The sequence below is a fragment of the Zonotrichia albicollis genome, chromosome 3, assembly GCF_047830755.1.
Source record: "Zonotrichia albicollis isolate bZonAlb1 chromosome 3, bZonAlb1.hap1, whole genome shotgun sequence".
NCBI lineage: Eukaryota > Metazoa > Chordata > Aves > Passeriformes > Passerellidae > Zonotrichia > Zonotrichia albicollis.
In genome coordinates, this window is record NC_133821.1 from 62,442,881 (window position 1) to 62,460,822 (window position 17,942).

General features: G+C 39.0%; 1 long non-coding RNA gene across 4 annotated transcripts in view; it reads right to left on the minus strand.

Annotated features, from left to right (window-relative positions):
- Positions 1-2,693: 2,693 nt before the first annotated feature.
- The window catches only part of LOC141728553 (uncharacterized), a 34,418-nt gene continuing 19,169 nt past the window's right edge, over positions 2,694-17,942 (minus strand). For 2 of the 4 annotated variants that reach the window (XR_012579608.1, XR_012579610.1), the window contains 3 exons: positions 14,426-15,270; positions 5,983-6,188; positions 2,695-5,365 (listed from right to left, as the gene is read on the minus strand). This is a non-coding gene — a long non-coding RNA (uncharacterized LOC141728553). Of the gene's footprint in view, positions 5,366-5,982; positions 6,189-13,917; positions 13,997-14,425; positions 15,271-17,942 lie in introns of all 4 variants that reach the window. The other 2 variants (XR_012579611.1, XR_012579609.1) reach the window with 2 other exon arrangements.

Sequence of the window (17,942 nt, forward strand, 5' to 3'; positions counted from 1 at the left end):
AGCTCTGATTCTGCAAATAGAACTGCTGAAAAGCTGCTCTTACATTTCTGCTGTTTCATGTGTGATCTCTTTGAAATTTTGAGTGCTCTTGTTTATTGTAAAAGTTGTTTATTACTGATACTCCCCCTGTCCCCCAAAAAATTGTGAAATAGGAACAGAATGGAATCTTGGATCAAAATGGACACCAGTGAACTGACAGTGCTGTTAACATTTTTGAAAGTGCATGCATTTTCCCACGCATGTATCCTTCCTCTGGGGTTCTGCAGTTATGTTTCCTCCTCATTTGTGTGTTGATATAAAAATACAGCTAAAAAGAAAAGGTCTAGGAAGATGACCTTATCCTATCTGGTTTAGTAAGTCCTAGGAAAGCCTAACTTTTCCTCAGCTGTCCAGGGATGCTGTAGAGTTTGCCAATGGTGGGAAGGAGCCTTCCAAAGGGATCTCCTCTGTCCCTCTCACCTGCAGTTATCTTGTCCTCATGCTGGTCCCATGCTGTGGGACGGGTAGTGCCAGCCTGGGGGCTGTAGGGTGTAGAAGCCCCCGAAGCCAAAGGGACAAATCAGGCTGGCCCCTGGTTACTGGCATGGGAATGCCACGGAGACCTTGCTGCAGAGCTACCTTGAGGCTGCCCTTGGTAGGCAAAATTGTGTTATTCTACCCAGGGTGATGTTCCAGGGTGTGCCCTGGCATGCTCTGTCATGGGAGGAATAAGGACATGCCCAGACGCAAGGAGTGGCAGGGAAAGGTTTAAAAGTCCATCTTTATGGGGAAATGGGAAAGAAGGAACAGCAGGGCTGTGTTTAGTGCTTCTTTCTTTAGCAACAGCAATAGAGCCAGGCTATTTACTGAGAAGAAAAAACAAAAATAAAAGTAGGCAGTGGTGTCCTGTCCTTTGTATCTCCACCTGCAGCTGCCTCCTTTGTGTGTAGCTGTATCTGCATACACACACTCACACAGAGTTATGTGTACAGCCAGGTATTGCTGGCTAAGTACTGCACAATCCATAACCAAGCAGACAGGATCAAGAGATGGATATTTTAATCCCATGTTCCTGCTCCTTGGTTTCCTCTGTACTTACCTTCTTAAGGTGGAGGGTCTTATAGGGAATTTGCATGAGCTTTACATATATAGATAATTTCTGCATCCTGCTCAATTCTCTTTGATACATGTACGCATGCAAACCTGTTTCACCCATTCTGGGATCTGAGCAAGGAAGCAGAACTGAATTCCCTGAGGGAAATGATACAGCTGCTCTCTGCTAAGGCTGGAGCTTAAAGAAACAGTGTTATCTATTGTTAATTCTCTTCGTTTACCAGATATTTTCTCATTTTCTTGTGTTGAAAGGCTAACAGGTAAAATGTGGTCCTGTCATAAAATAACCATGTAAACTATGTATGAATATTCTGCTCAAATGTTTGGTTTTGTTTGTTTTTTTTTTGTGTGTTTTTTTTTTTAAAGTAAATTATAAAACAAGATTAAAAAAAAGTTTCATTTGGTTTTGAATAGTTTTCCACTGTGCAGAAAAATGAATTATGACTTCCAAAATGAAATGGAGCCCTGGAACTGCTTCATCCTTGTCCTTGAAACTTCTGAAAAAGTTTGAATCAAGGTCTACAGGAAACTTTTTTCCCCCTTCCTTGCAGCTGAGCTTCTTAGAATCGCATACACACTTTTCTATTTTTACTTTCCGACCCGGGCTCATTTCCAAATGCGAAGCTGAGGAATTCCTGCACTCCTACATATGTGAGTCCCAGACTGAACTCAAAGGGCTGGCCAGTTTACCCCCCTTTTCCTCCCAGACAGCCTACTTTCATCGCAGTGCACAATTGAAATTGGAGACCACTTGGGTTTCCTTACTTTGAAAGAGCTCAGAAGGAACCTTTACGACTCCTAATGAAATGCTGCAGAGAGGAGCTGAAATTAAGTCAGCAGAGTTCACGATTTGTCTTGGAGTAGAGCCTAATTCAGTTTATAATGCAAGGTCTATGCTGGAGTCCCAGCATCAGGTAGGTTTGGGCTGTCCCCCTGTGCTCTCTTACAGCCATCCACTGCTTTAGTGTATTTTTGCCACTCTGTTATCCAGTGCAGTGGTGAGCTCCCTTCCTTCTCTGTTATTTGAGGAAGAAAGATGTTGTCAATGCCTTTTGCCTTGAAAGGGATGACAAGCTTGATCTACAAGCTGGGCTGGCGTGGGGGAGGAATGAGAGCAGAGCTCCCTTCCCCCAGCTGCTGTTTGTCTGACGCAGAGCTTGTACTTCTGTTGTTATCAGCTGCTTTGGTAAGATCACAGTGTGCCGGGATTGCTCAGAAGGTTAAAATATGTTGACTGAATTTTCTTCAGCAACCAACGCAAAAGGCTAGCTAATAGCATCACTGCCTGTCAAAAGCAGCCAGTCCCTTCATTTCTCATAGCAATGAAACACACTGGAGTTTTTCATGGTTTATATACATCATGATACCTGTGCTGTGTGTGTCATGTCAAGGATAGGAACAATAGGCATTCCAGCCAATAGATCCATCAGAGCTTGCAAACAAACACACAAAATTGCCTCTTTCTGTGAATTACTTGTTTTGTATTGATTTGTGATGATGTATAGTGGGAGATGAGGACTTTTAATTTTGAACCTTTTTCTCCTGGTCTTTCTCCTGTGAATATCATCTTCTGTAACAGATACTCTGCTGTTTGCTTCGGTGACCTCCTGACTGTCTTCAAATCCCATTTCAAGAGCAATCTTTTCTCTCTGGCCTCTGACTCCTATGAGTCGATCTAATAAAACAATCAAATGGTAGTCCCTAATCCTGCCAGTTTCCCATGCTAAGTTCTGCTCTCTAAACCCCTCTTTTCTTGTGTCTCAGCATCCGGTATCTGTGGATATCTAAAAATAGGCCTTGCACAGGCATCAATCCCTCTCCCTGAAAAGTTCAGCTGTGGGCCATTCATACACGGTGCAGGAGACCTCGCTTGAGCTCCTTTTGCCAAAGGTGACTTGAAATGATATCTCATCTGCCAGGAAAGTGCCTTGACATGGATGCTAGTCTGGGTTGTGTTTTTATCCATAGTTCTGTTGATGTTGTACAATTTTTGGGAGACATGTAGTAAGATGGGGTTACATCCAGAAATACCAGTGTTTAGATAAGAAAGCTCTTATATAGAATTTAAAGAACGAAATCCTTAAGCCATCTTAATTCATATTTAAAGCCCCTCCTATAAATCCATATTCATATTAAAGGCAAATATAGACTGAAGAGGCATCTTGTCTTTCTTGCATTTTCTCTACCCCAGGGTACCTTACAGAACAATCTGTGAGTAAGATGTTTCCTTGGGAGATAAAACACATGCTTTCAAATCCCCTTGTGCTGAGGAGGGATTTTAATCTGAGTTTTGTTCAGCCTCCGTAAAATCCTTACTAGTGAATCTACTGTGAAAAAAAGTCACTTCTGCTCCTTTCTTCAGTACCAGTGTGGATTTAGCTCTTTATTTCCTTTGTATTTATTGCATGTGCCTGTAAATGAAGTGCTTCAGAAATGTCAGAACAGTTCACTCAGATTTTCCACTTTCTTTTTCTTTGGTTGAAAGCATTGGGCAAAACATAACCTTTGCTATCAAGTAGTTTTGACTTTCCTGGAACAACTTATTAAGACTACGTGCCCAGTTTTACCAAGAAACAGTAGTCATAAGGAAAAAAACCCCAAACAGAACAACATTATCCACAACAGCAAACTCCTGCCAGTAATCTGTGATGAAATTTAACCTCATCTCAGCAGAATCATCTTGTTATTCTGAGGAAGGCTACCCTGGCTTTATGACACAAAGGTTCTCAATAGTTCAGTTAGAAATGTTGCTTAAAATCATGCTGTTGCTGGTCTCTGCCTTCATTTGTCTGAGGTAAATACAAGACTTTTGGTCTTTTTTTTTTTTTTTTTTTTTTTTTTTTGCTATGAAAGGTCTTGCGTGAGAAAAAACGTTCATTGGTCCTTATTGTGATCAGCACAGATCAAAGTGTTCTTGACCCAAGTTACCCTTTCCCATCAGTTGAGGGGGAGAGCTTCCTTGGGGCTATGATTGCATGGCAGCCAGGACCTAGTCCTTTTAACTGGTGCTGTACTCTTATATCACAGCACTAAACTGCTTTGGGCCACAAACATTGATGGAAATAGGAAACTATTTTCATACTTAGGAGTTGGGTGATAGGTACATTCATATGGCACCATGTAGCTCTATTAGATGATCCTGCAGTTCCTACAGAGGTGCAGAGGTTTTGCTGTGAGATCAAAGCCTGGGCAAAGGAGAGGGCAAGCACTTGCTGTAGCATTGTCAGGCAGCCTCACCCACAACATTCACAGTGAGGAAGAATGAAGTCACAAACTCTTGTATGAGATTCCAAGGAAGAGAAAGAGAAATCGTATCTGCTCTTTATTAGAGATTCAATTATATGCTCTCTTTGGGAGAGTAAGATTTCTAGGCCTCTTATAAATAGAAGACTGCATCTCAGCTTGATTACTTCAAAACAGCTTCCTGCAACCTCCCACTAGGAAGATGAGCAATTAGTATAATCACAGCAATAACTCAAAGATGTTTAATGCTGAAACTTCCGTAACAAGTTTTCTGCTCCCGGTTCTCTGCTGGGCTATAGGCAAAGAACAGTAAAATGCACATTCCCATTGCCAATGATGCACCATCCAAGAGGTCTTCTTTGCTGGATGCAGTTAATTTGATGCCATTAAATGGTCTAGCAGAGATGTGGGGTACTCTTGTTGGGTGGAGGCCTTTCATTATGAAGCTCAGTCATGCAGGTGGAAGTGTTGTGAAGAAATGGAAAGCAAAGGTCCTAACTGTGAGTCAATCTGCTGCTAATAAACGTGCCACCAGAGTAGATTCCAGTTTATTCTCTGTCAGAAATATTCCAATAACCCAAGGTCAGGAAGTAGTAACATTTTTTTTTTTTAAATCATGGAAAAAAGGAACGAACTAGCCCCCTCTTTTGGCTAATTGGGAAATAGTAGCAGGAATTGGTATTGGCTAAATTGCAGGTCCTGGAAGTATTCCTCCTCCTCCTCCTCTCACGCAGGAATCTGTTGTGCTCTCAGATATCATTTATCCATGTAGCCACTCAGCCTTCACTAAAAGTAAGTGCTATTTTTTAAGTGTAGATCTTCCAGTCAAATCAAGATTTTGCATCTAAGGTTGTAAGCTCCATATCTACAAACATTCTCTGCATCTACTAGTTCTGCAGCTGATAGCGTTTACCAGCATACAACTTCAGAGTTGTGTGCAAGGTCCTCCTAGCACAGAATGTACAGGAGTAAATTACCTGTGGGAATAATCTCCTGGAGGCTGTTGTGACTCTGGAAGGATATTCTGTCACTGTAAGGGAAAGCACAACTTTATATAACATTTTTGTAAAGGGTTTGAGGAGAAATGTTTATTCTTGAAAACCAGAGACTCTCTAACATTAAGTCCACAGCTTCCTGCTACTGGAAAATTGCAGGAATTGGTGACAAAATTTAAGCTTGACAGAAGCTATTAATGCTTCCCTGGGATATCCAGAAGTACCTGGAATGTTTTATAAGCAATAAAAACAGTGAGGTAGGCCTAGTTTTCTGTCTCTTTAGTGAAAGTGTTTTGAAAAAGCTACACCTTGCAGAAATGCTTTTTTGGAAATTAGTCTTCTAATATAATCCTCCCAAAACTTTTAAAAAATAAAATCCTAATATAAAATGTTTAAAAATTCTCCTCTTCATAAAGAGAAAAATACCTTTGTATTAATCACAACTTTCAATTATCTTTAAATGGGTATGAATGTACATGTAAGTAATATGATAATCCCGGAAGACAGATCCTGTAAAATATTAATAGCAACTGACTAACTGAGTTATATAGAAATATAGATGTATATAATAAAGCTTTTGCTTTCAATTTCTCATAATATTGTCATTTAAAAAGCCATTTATACAAATATGCAAAGATCTTTGTGCACTTACCTACTGTTTTAGCACTTAGATAAAGCAGCTGTTTCCAGGAAAAGGAAAAATTTTTGCTTATTTGAATTTTGGATTTTGTCACCACAGCTATTAGTGCCATTTTCATTCTTGTCTCCTCATCTAGTTGTGTTGGATCACGAAATTATCACCTCCAGCTCTTTCCTCTCCCAAAGGAGTCTACCCATTGATCTTCCAGCTGAATTCACCTGCCACAGTCAAAAAGAACAAGGTTACTGAGTATCAGTATTTGTGCTGTCTAAGATAACAGATGTCATTTTGTTCGAAGTGGACCAAAGCATGAGCACTAGCAACAGACTAGAGGTGGCTAAGGTGGGCAGTGGGGTGCTGCCAGGAGGACTTGGCAGCCCATCCCAGCCTTTCTGACTTTGGCCCTGTGGCTGGAAGTCACCTGGCACTGGACCTTGGTGTGAGCCCGGTGCTTAAAATGACTGACTCCATGTTTCTCTAAGTGAACAAGCACAGCCAAAGAAATGTGGTGCCAATGCAGAAAAGTTGGTGTAGGAAAGAGAAATAGGGTTTAGAAAGAAAGTCAGGCTGTATAAGATGTCAATGTGAGGTTTGTTTTAAGAGTTCAAGTACTAGAAATTAAAAGTAAAATCCATTCAAAGTTTAAATGATCACATAATTTAGAGACTTTTTTTTTTTTTCCAGTATTTTTCTATGTCACAGGATATTTACAGGACCTAATCCTTCATGCAAAAACTTCGGAATTAAAAGCTGAATCACTAAGCTTCACAAACTCTCATGACTGAACTGCAGGCATCTCCAGACAAAAAGTAGGAAGTAAGGAAGGAATAGTATGCATATCTGAACTTGATAAGAAATACCTGAAAAGCACAATGCCAGGAGTCTGGAACTAGCCCCAGGCTATCTGAGAAATGCAGGTTCTGTTTTATGATTGCAAAAAACCTTGTGAGAAGGATATTTTAGCATCCCCTAACATTGCTTGGCCATATGTGTTTTGGGAAGCTTCCCAGGGATTGTGTTGAAAATGATGCCACAGCTGCTATTCCTACATGTTCTTAACCTCCTATCCAGGGAACTGAAACACCAAGTAAAGCAAATAAATGATAGTTAGACTCATTGTTCTAATCTAATTACTAACACACTCTTGTCTTCATCTCTATTTCCCTTTCCCTGCTCTCCAGAGTTTTTCCAAGCCATCCTTTTGGCCCAGTCCTGTAAATATATTTCTTTTTACAGGATATCATAATTCTCATTATCATCTAGCTGTTTTTCTTGGTTTTTGCTTTTCTCTGTAGTTTCAGTGCTCAAGTTTCCAAGCTGCATTTTAAAGGAATAAGACTAGACTCAAAGAAACTAATTTTGTTGTTTTGGAAAAGGGCAGATCCTTCAATGCTTTGATCCTCAAGGGGTGACAGTTTGCAATAGTCAGCATGGGAACTTGAACCACACCCAATTGCCAGGGAGCCCAGGAAACACTGGACCGGCTCACCTGCTGTGGTGTCACCTCATTGGCTCTCATGCCTTCCACCAGGTGATAAACAGCTATCAGTGTGTCAGGTACAGCTATTGGCAACAGCTGGGGACGGGAGATCTGAGAAAAATCAAAGGCGTGGCCCTTTTTTTAGTGTTGCACTGCCTTCTCCAAGTATCAAGGATTAAGAACATTTTTATAGATCTGTCTGACCTGTACTTGTCCATAATACTACCAGTGCTCTGTGTGTAGGCTTGGCAGTGAAGAGCACCTTAACTGGGAAGGGGAGGACTCTCATGAAGCACTGCCAGGTTTTTCAACCTGCAGGCATCACATTGCAAACTCCCTCACTTACCACTCCCAGCACATGTGACTGTGTGCCAAAGGGCCTGGAACATTTTTAATGATGCAAAGTTCCTTTCACATTTTCTATCAGTCTTTGAAAACATTTAGGTGAAGGGTCCCCAGGAATCTTTAAGCTGTCAGCTCTGTGTTGGGTTAATAGGATCCGCCACGGAGGACATGATGTTTGTGATGTTCCTACTTTGCTTTTTTGCAGGCATTGGGCTGGAAGGTGAAATCAACAGCATCTTTCTAGTGCTGTAGGAAGTTTTGAGCTACCTGGAGAAAATTAAGTCACAGGAGTAATAATAGATTTCCTTGTCACTTTGTATCATGGTTAGATCAACCGGATTCAGAAATACCATCAAGCATCATCACTTTCCAGGGGCAGAATCAACTATTTGATGAAACTGACTAAATGTCCAGCATATTTCTAAGTTAGAGAGATATTTCTTTTTATTTTACAAAATAATTTGATACAGTAATAGTGTATGCATTTCAAATGTTTGTACTTTTTTTCCCTCACTTGATAACTTGATAGTATTATTTTAGACACATTCCTATCTTGCAGGAAATAGACTAACCTGAAAGTGTTCAGGTGCTGGGTCTTTTTGAGAACTTTTTCATTTAAAGCATTTGAAATGAGTGAGTGAAATATAACTCTAGAGTGACCCATATCTGATACTTTCCAAGTCAGTGAAGGCCTTACAAAAATTCCTTTGAGCTTTATATTGTCCAGAATAGTGCCAGTTCACTGGGGCTCTTAGCCATGCCTAGACGTACTTCATGGTACAGTAGTGAAGGTAAATATCTGCTTAAAAAGGTGGCTTTGATGAGGCATAAATAAACTTTCTGCTTGAAGAGGAGGCCAAACTGAGGATAGAGCTGAGGATAGGTCTGTACAAGGGGATATGGACCTTAATGATTGGACTGCCATGAAATTGTTATTGACCATATGAGTTGGGATGACCCTGGCAGCAGTTTCCTTACTTCAGAATGATTCCTTCCAGAACTGCATTGAGAGGCACAATAGGGATGTGTCTCTAATGTCCTGATATCTTTACCAGGTCCTGAGACTATGAATCAAAGTAAGAGAGTGGAATTTATCAGTTTTTCTCCCTTGGTAAATTGCAATTTCTCCAATGTATTTGTCTCCATTCTGCACATGCTGGGCATAGTGCAGCTCGCTGCTCTTTCTGCCGACACTGATCCAGCATCAGCTGGAGAGTGTCTAATCAGAAGTTTTTCTTCAGATCTGCAGTTTGGTGGCCCCTTGTAGATGTTGAGGACATTTATTTCTCCTGCCTTCGTGACTTGACAAAAAGAATCCCAGAATAGCAGGTCTTGCTCCAAAAAACCCCAGTGGCTTCTGCTGTGCAGCACACTATATGCTGCTGAGAGGACATGGGATGGCTGCCATCCTAAGTTTTGCACAACTCAGTGTCCAATTGGGAGAGTCAGTGCACTCTGCATGATGCTTGAGGGGCCTTTTGAAAACGGGCAAAATAATTCAGTGGCCTCAACTGTTCTGGGCCATTTTCATTTAAACTGCTGCTGGTGGGGATGTAGAAGGGCAGTGATGTTTTCCACAGACCCATAATGAAGAAATGCTTGTTATTGCATAAGAATGACTTGAGGTTTTCAGTTTTCAAAAGCCCTGTAAAACACAGGCCTTGAGTAGAAGGGAGGGGTGGGTTTTTGGGCCAGATCTAATACAGGGTGGTGGTGCCCATAGGTCAGAGTCAAATGGCAAGTGATGGACAAAAGGCATCTACCTTCCTCAATTTCATACGCTGAAGAGGAATGCATTTCTGGAGCACAGGTACTAGCTCCAATTCATTGCAAGAAGCTCCACAGTAAGGCAGGATGTAAATTTGATGCTCTAAGCCAGGCCATGAAAAGACACAACAGATAAAGGACAGATTATTTTTGCATTCAAGGTCAAGTGACATTTAAAGAACCATTCTGCAGACACAGTGGAAAATTACAGAAGCAGAATTTTTGTTGGCCACTTCACTCTTTTCAGCTCTACAGCAGAACTGGAAAGAGGTGAAAAAAAATCAGTCCCTGCTCCCTGCTTGTGACTGTTTGCTTATTGTGTCAGCATTTCAGGCTTTTATTACAGGTCTGCCATTTTCTCTATAATTATTTTAAAGCCTGATTTTTGTAGGATTTGGAAGTTTGTCCACTCTGAACATTCAAATTTTGTTCTTCCCCAATGCAGGACTGATGATGGGAAGCTTAACCCTCAGCCCCTTCTCTGGGTGCTGAAGTATTTAATTTCTCAACACTGGCTGGAGAGAATTTAATACAGAAAGATGTGTGTTCAGATTCCCTGCTCTCCCAGTCCTTGGCCTTTCAACTGAGACTGCCAACAAATGATTGCTGAACGCTTGCCAGGCAGCAGTAACTTTCAGTCCTCAGTTTATAATAATGCAAAATCGGTATTCTGCTGTCAACCCCTGGTTTATAATAATGCAAAATCAGTGTTCTGTTGCTGGGAATGCCTTATTCATTATGGGCCATGTCCAAATCACTTGAACGTGAATCTGTGGTGATGCACATCAGCTAATCTGCCAGAAATTGCTTCATAAATGCAGTGCAATTCGCCATACTGGCAACATGTAATTTATGAAGCCTCCTTTTTCAGACCAAAATGCAGGTTGGCTTATTCTAAGGAAGCTAAAAAAGATAAACTCCCAACCAGCAATAAAATTCAAGGGAAAATGGATATCTAATTCTATAAAGCACTTCTGAAAAATCCCATCTGTTAATGCTTAAAACAATATATCTTCATAAATATTAAATTGATTCAAACAGCTAGCACACACATGCTCTCTCTCTCTCTCCCCCCTTCTTTCATATTTTTCTTTTTTCCATCTCATAGTTCACTTACGAACTTTATGGAAAGATGTGGGATGAATACCCAGGCTTGGGGCTGGCCTCATCCAGCCCTGCAGTAGCGGTTCTGTTCCCACTCCCACCAGAGCCCTCTTGGCATACATACAATTAACCTTGGTTAAGTATTGGGTATGCAGTGGTGTGTAGGCAGCAGAAGAGCTCCTCTAGTTGTTTAGCACTCTGGCATCAGATGAGAATAAATACAGGGCATGACCTGGCCCTCCAGGGCACTGGCCTAGATAGATCTAGTAACACACAGACTGAAGTTTTTCTGTGTAGCTGACACTGATTCAATGAGGAAACTGACTGAATGCTTAACATAATAGTACAACCATTGACAGGATTTCCCCAACCTTATTTAACATAGATGTGTGTTTATGCAAACATAGATGTGTGTTTATGCATGCATTCACAAACACACTGTTCTTCCAAGATTGTAAAGGCTTCTGTGGAAAAAAGCATTATCAAACTTTGATAAAAGATGAAAACATGGAAACATGCTCTGGGATGGATTACATTACCTTTGTAGTAAATCAATTTACTTGAGTGGCCCTCTGTAAAAAAAAGTTTAGCCACTTATGAATTATAGATATACCTGTTGCTTTATAGCTACTCATAAACATTTGCTTAAAATGGTTTAACATACGATTTTCCTTCATAATTTGTAGAAATGGCTTCATACAGAAGTTTCTAGTTATGAAAGGTATCCAAAGGCAGTAATGTTTTTATGCCTATAGTTTTCCCAGACGTGTGATGTGATTGTTTCTCTGTAAGTTTCACTCTTAATGTATAATGGGAAAATAGTTTTGGTGTTTCTCATAACCATATGGAGAACATTTAACAATATATAATTCAGAGGGCACATCTCTGTGGAAACAGAACCACGTACTTCCATTCATGACCCAGTACATGGCTAGCAGTACTAATACTGCATGAAGTGGTCTACCCTTAGGGCTGTATTCTTCCTGCTTTGGGAGGGAGAAGAAATGTGCTGGCTTGAGTACAAATATGATTTTAATGCCCTAAGAAAAGATGAATTAAACAGCATCTTCCAAGATTCTTTGTCTTCCCTCATCCTTTGCTAGCTCTGTCTCAGTGTTGTTAAACTGGTTTAAGTGCAAGAGATGAATCAGGCTTATTCTAGTCCCTTCTAACAGTACAAGAAGTGTACTGGGAAAAACCACAAAAATGCACATAAGAATATCAACAACAAAAGTATTTGTACAGAGCTAAGCTTTATGTCAGGCTATATTGGTTTTCAAACGCTCTCACTTCCAGCAGGCTAGACTCCCTGCTGATTGTGGTGTAATGAAGTTTACATAAAGGAGGAAGATAAATTTATTTCCATACCAAAAGACAGTGGGTTGAGAAAAATGTAAAGTCACTAAAATAATAATGAAACAGAATGGGTGGAAGAAGAGCCCCCTGCAGCAGCCCATGTTAATTACCCTTGCAGCTGGGAGATCAATTTGCATATATATTCTTTGAAGCCTGTCAGGTATGAATTGAACCACTGAACTGTTACATTTGATAATCTAGCTCTCCAAAGCATTTCTGCTAAAGATGTTATGTTTCATAAGACTAGTTATTTTTTCTGTCTCAAAGTAAAGAGCTGTACTTAATTTGTTCCTGTATAAACAGATCTATGTTTGTGGCTTCCTAGAGCACCAGGTTAGCAACGTAATCTCATCAAAAGCATTGGTACTGCTGATTAAACACGAAAGAGATATAGTCAGATAGCCCTGACAACCAGTGAAAGCAAGGAAATTAAAGCTAGTGGTGACAGGCATGACTCATGGGATAGTTAATGAGTTATGGAGCTTTTCAGCTCCAGGACACATATTCCATTATGTTCTGTACTAGTGGTGACAAAATTGTTGCCATCTGATAGCTGCTTCATGGCTGGAATAAACCTACTGTGTGGTCTCAGGAATTTTGCAAGTCCATTTGTTTTGCACTAAATGTTAGTGTAGCATCCTGATGCCCGTGCTGTAAAATTGTTTGCAATGAATGCTAGCAGTTTACCACCTGTTGGCAGAAGCTTCAGAGGAGCATCAGAGATTTATAGAACTGTCGGAAAACCTGTTTCTCTGGCTGAGTAATCTAGAGTTGCTTGACTGAAACCAGTAGAAATAAGGGCTTCCATGGAACAAAACCTGTGCGAAGGGAGAAACTGCATGCAAATGAATTTTGCGCAGGAACAGGATATGAACTAAAGCTTGGTTGTTGTTTAACTGTTGGAATTGAACGCAACAGATTTCATACAACTCAGATGAACTCATGTTGTTAAACCTTTTTTTAGTAAACAATAACAACAACAAAACCCACAAAACCCTCCCAAAAAACCAGAAGCAATACCTTATCTGAGCTCTTCAGAAAAACTTATTACGTGTAACACATTCTTTTGAACACAGATGAGCCCTGACTCTTCAAATATTTCTTAGCATTAGATCTAGGGCAATACTTTTCTGATAATAACTGCATATTGATGCAGGACAAATGCTCCATTAGCAGGGATCTTGAGCCTTAGCAAAATCCTAAGATAAAAAAACCAGTGTGTAACAGAGTGTTGCTAGATCTGGTGTGGAGGACCAATGCCTTCCATGGTTTCACTCTGGATCTATTAAAAATTCTTTTTTCTGAGATTGCTCCTTTATGTTGTTGCCTTACCTTTTTTGCTATTTGTGGGGAAAAGTTTTATACAGAAGTTCTTCTCTGCCTGCCTTCACAGACATAACAGCTCATCCCAAGAGTTTTCTTTCCCATTTTTGAGTGGGAAGACTTAGACTCAAGGGTGGTCAGGTCAGAACATGGTGCAGGGTTGGTGGAGAGTACAGTTAATTTGTGCATCCAATTTGCTTGAAATTAATAGTTCTAAACATCCAGAACCCATATGATATGCTTTTCTGGCAGATTTATTCTGAGGGTACAAGAGGAATACTTTGCATTTTCGCAAAATTTAAGCACTGTTGGGCCCAAGGAGAATCTTAATAGTCCTTAGTGAACTATAGATTTGTTAGCTGACAAATCTTGTTCATGTCACTGGTTGTTGCTGGCAGTTAGAAAAGCTTAGTTACATTTTCTCTCTTCATTAACAATGTGAGACTCACTGGAAAAATGGGACATTTGGGGCTCCCTGATTGATCTAGGATTGAAAAAAGAGGTTGATATTCAGGTCTCATGCAAAATTAGATGGGGTTGCATACTCATGGTAGAAACTCAAAATATCTTACCCAAAGTCAGCTATGAACTGGAGTAATTTTATATCCCAGGGAGGACTGTCAGGATAGCATGTAAAATAATAGAGTTTTTCTATTATTTTAGAGAGGAGAGAGAGAGAGAGAGAGAGAAGCTGTTCTTATTATTTATACCTCTCTACATCAGTATTACTGTATTTCATCACTTGTATGCAGTCTTTCAAAATAAAAGAGCTGGCTGATATAATTTTAATACTCTTTAATATAACAAATCTCTTGCATGAAAGATGTTTATTTAATGATCATATATTAAAGATAAGCACATTCCTTTCTTTTCCAGGCAAAAAAAACTTCAGGTCTAAAATGAACTGCAGGTAGTTATAATGCAAGCCATGCCTAGAAAAATAAACTCCTTCTGTATTAGCTTAAGCTCTTTGAGATTTAATGAAGTCTTATATTTGTTGATCAAATGTGCAAAAGGTGTAGTGCAAGCAAAGCATTCAATTCATAACAGGGAGAAAGTTTTGTACAGCAGAAGTCTTACCTTGCAATGGAAATGTAGGTAATTATAAGCATTCAACTCCAAGTCTTTTTGAAGGATGTGCAGTGAATGAAATAGTCCATATAGAACACCTAAGATGTAGAACTATTTATTCCTCTCCAATTTCATTTATTTTAGCAAGAAGAGCAATATGAAAGTAGGGTGTATGTAGAGAAGACAGAATATAGATCACAAAAATATTTGCAGGTGTTTTGAAATTTCCATTGTCTATTTCCATTTTTGGAGATACTCTTTGTTGGATTCTTGTGATGATTCCACCTGGAATTTCTTATCCATGAATGATAATGAATGATCCCATGCTTTTTCCTCCTGTTATGTTAGGGTTTTTCTTGACATCTCTATCCAGCAGTTACTTCATCACACAGTGTCTTTCAGGCTTATCTACCTGTTAATTTTTTTTGTTGTTGCTATTGTATACCATTTTTATATGATGCTTTGCGTAAGTGTTTTGCACATATTTCTTTTATGGTTGAATTTCAATTGTTCACGAATATTTCTTATTGGACTGGGTGTTTTTTAATATATCATCAGATAGGACACTGTGTACAACATGCTTAATTAGTGATCAATAGTGTAATGAATATTATAACTGAATGCACTACAGAAAACAAAAATTGATATCTATAAACTAAACAGGGTGAAACCATAAAATTTTGTCTTCAGGTATATTTCTTAGCTGAAAAATCTCATTCCATTTAGCTTTCTTGCATGCTGAAGATTAACTAGAGGACATGAATCCCAAGAGGGTATATGAAACACAATACATGTCGGATTCTGAGGTGAAGAGTTCAAGACAGTGTCAAGTCTTTCTGATATCCCCATGAAATCTGGAAAAAGATGAAATAAAACAATCAGCTTGAAGGCTTATTCATTTGTTTTGTGCTACAATGACAAGGCACAGAGAGAATGTTAAGAAGCAGTGTTTAATAGGCATTTGCAAATAACCTTTACCAAGGGGAATTCAGAAGAAGGGAGGTCATCTGAAAACAAGACAACCTTGATAGCAAATCATGAGGCTTTGTTTGTTGAGTTCCTTCTTTCCCTAATGGTGACTACTTGTACTGTTGTTTATCCTTCAGGCCACAGCTGCTTTAACAAGGACACTTTCAGACTGAATTATGGGTGGAATTGTATAATAATAATAGCAATGATGAGAATGGTGAATATCATCTTGTCATTCTCCGCCTGTCCTGTGTATTCTGAGCAAACACTATTATCTTTTAGGGCCACATAATTTCTTCCTACTTTTTAACTTTATAAAGTTATTAATTTGTAAATTAATTTCGCACTGTCACTGAAAGTGTTGATGCTGACTACCTGACATCCCTTGCCACATTACTATTTGTAGACCTCTAACTGGTGGTTGTGAGAGCAAAAAGTTCTGACCACTTTTCTAGGTTGCCTTTTTGTCAGCTGGTGCTTCAAATGTAGAAGGACTTTGGTTGATGATATCTACATTGTCAGGGTTGTACAGGGCATATGCTACTTATAAATCTTTGGGGTTTAAATATGACATTGTGCTTTCCCCATATATAAGAGAAATATTAATGCTGTGCTAACTTTTCAGTTCTGTACTCATCTTGGGCAGATTCTATAGCAGCATTCTTTTGTTTAAGTTGTGAAAAAAGCAGAGTAGAAGAAACACAAATGTTAAGGTATGAACTTCTGCATCTCAATTTCTTCCAATTTAATAAAAAAGACCATAAAATGAAACTGCTAGAGGACAGGGTCACAAACAGCACTATGGAATTTTCCTTTGCAATAAATGTTTGAGATACAGAAATTTTACATGTGTCACAGGAGAAACTGGACAACTAATTGAAAGAGAGATGTATTGAGTGTCACTAAACAGATAAATCACATTAGAATCTGGAAATCCCTATAGCTGAAAATAGCTGTGAAAGTATAATTTATTGTGTTGTTGCATTTCACATTGTATCTGTTTATGGTCACTGCTGTTGGCAACGTTCTGGGTTGCATGGATGTTTTGTTTGCATCAAAATGACCAATGTATGTCCCAGAGTCTTTGTCCCTCTGATTTCACTACTGAAGCATGGATACTCCCTTCGTACACTGTGAAGTTAGTTCCTTTTTTCCTCAATATTCTCAAAAATTTCCATTTATTTTTGTTCTGCTCTCCTACTCTGTTCCCTGTTTTTATGGGCATTCCTTTGAATTCTGCTTAAATTATTACAACTGTTCTAAATCCAGGATTGACTGATTTTACTCTACTCTCTCTATTTCCCATTCCCCAAATGTATTTTTTCTCCTTCTCATTCACAAAGGCAATTTAAACAAAATTAATTTTTTTTCGGTAGAGTGAACACCCTGTACTAGAGTCTTCCCATTCAAGTAGGATTCATCTTTGATCAACTAGTTTTGGTTTGCATCATATAGAATATAATTCACTCCATGTACAACTACGGTTTTCATTGCTACACTTCATGTGCAGTATATTGACCTTACTCACATTATAGTTCTCATAATCTGGAAAGTCAAACCTTAAGGCTTCAAGTTGTGAGTAGTTCAAATGCTGGATTTAAAGTCAAGGATGTCTGAAAGATAAGCAAGTGCTGAGTCCCATCCATTAATAAGATTTTTTGCACAAATTCCTCAGTTTTGTATGTTATTTCAACTTTATTTTTTAGGGAAACTTTTCTCAGTATATTTTATGGGTCCTATTGGCAGGTCAGGGGGAAAACTTCCACTGGTTTCAGGGATTAAAGAGCTTAACAGACTTACTAATGAAATTCAAGCTGTCGTTTTTTTGTGTTTTTTTTTCTTTTTTTTTTTTTTCTCAGAGATGGAGAGCAGAAAGAATGAGAAGTCAGTGAGGTAAACTTATATACAGTGGAATTTATTTTTTTTAATGACATGCAGAGTGATAGTTTTAGGGAGCTCCAGAGATTATTATTTCATATACTGAAGCTCTGTCTGTACCACCTTGGATGAAGGTAGTGGTACTCATATTTCACCAAAACCCCCTCATCTATACTTTATTGGGATGGGACCTGCATGTTCAAAGACTCATGGGGAGAAGATTGCAAGTTGTTTTGTTTGCAGGGTTCAGGTCTAGCTCTCAGAAAGAACAGACACTACTACATTTTCTCAAATCTTTAGTGTCTCGGTCAAAAAATAACATGAAATTGTCTTTGAATAGACAATTTGAAAGGTAAATGTATTGAGTTTGCTAAATGTATATGTTTGCTAAAGATAAAACATGAAGGGGTTGTGTAAAAACCTCACGTGGAAATATATGTGTAACATATATAACATAAATTCACATAACTGTTAAGCTGAAGAGGTGCTATCAGTAAATGTGGTGTTTATATTTCTGTTTAAGCTTTCAGTCGTTTTTCAGGCAATGTTTAGACAGTTTCATGATATTTTGAGTATAGAAATTGCACTTTCTTGTGTGAAATGTAGTCAGTACCTAGTTTCAGGTTTTAAGTTACTACATGCAGTTTAATTGCGCTTAATGTCTCAGAAAAGACAAGTG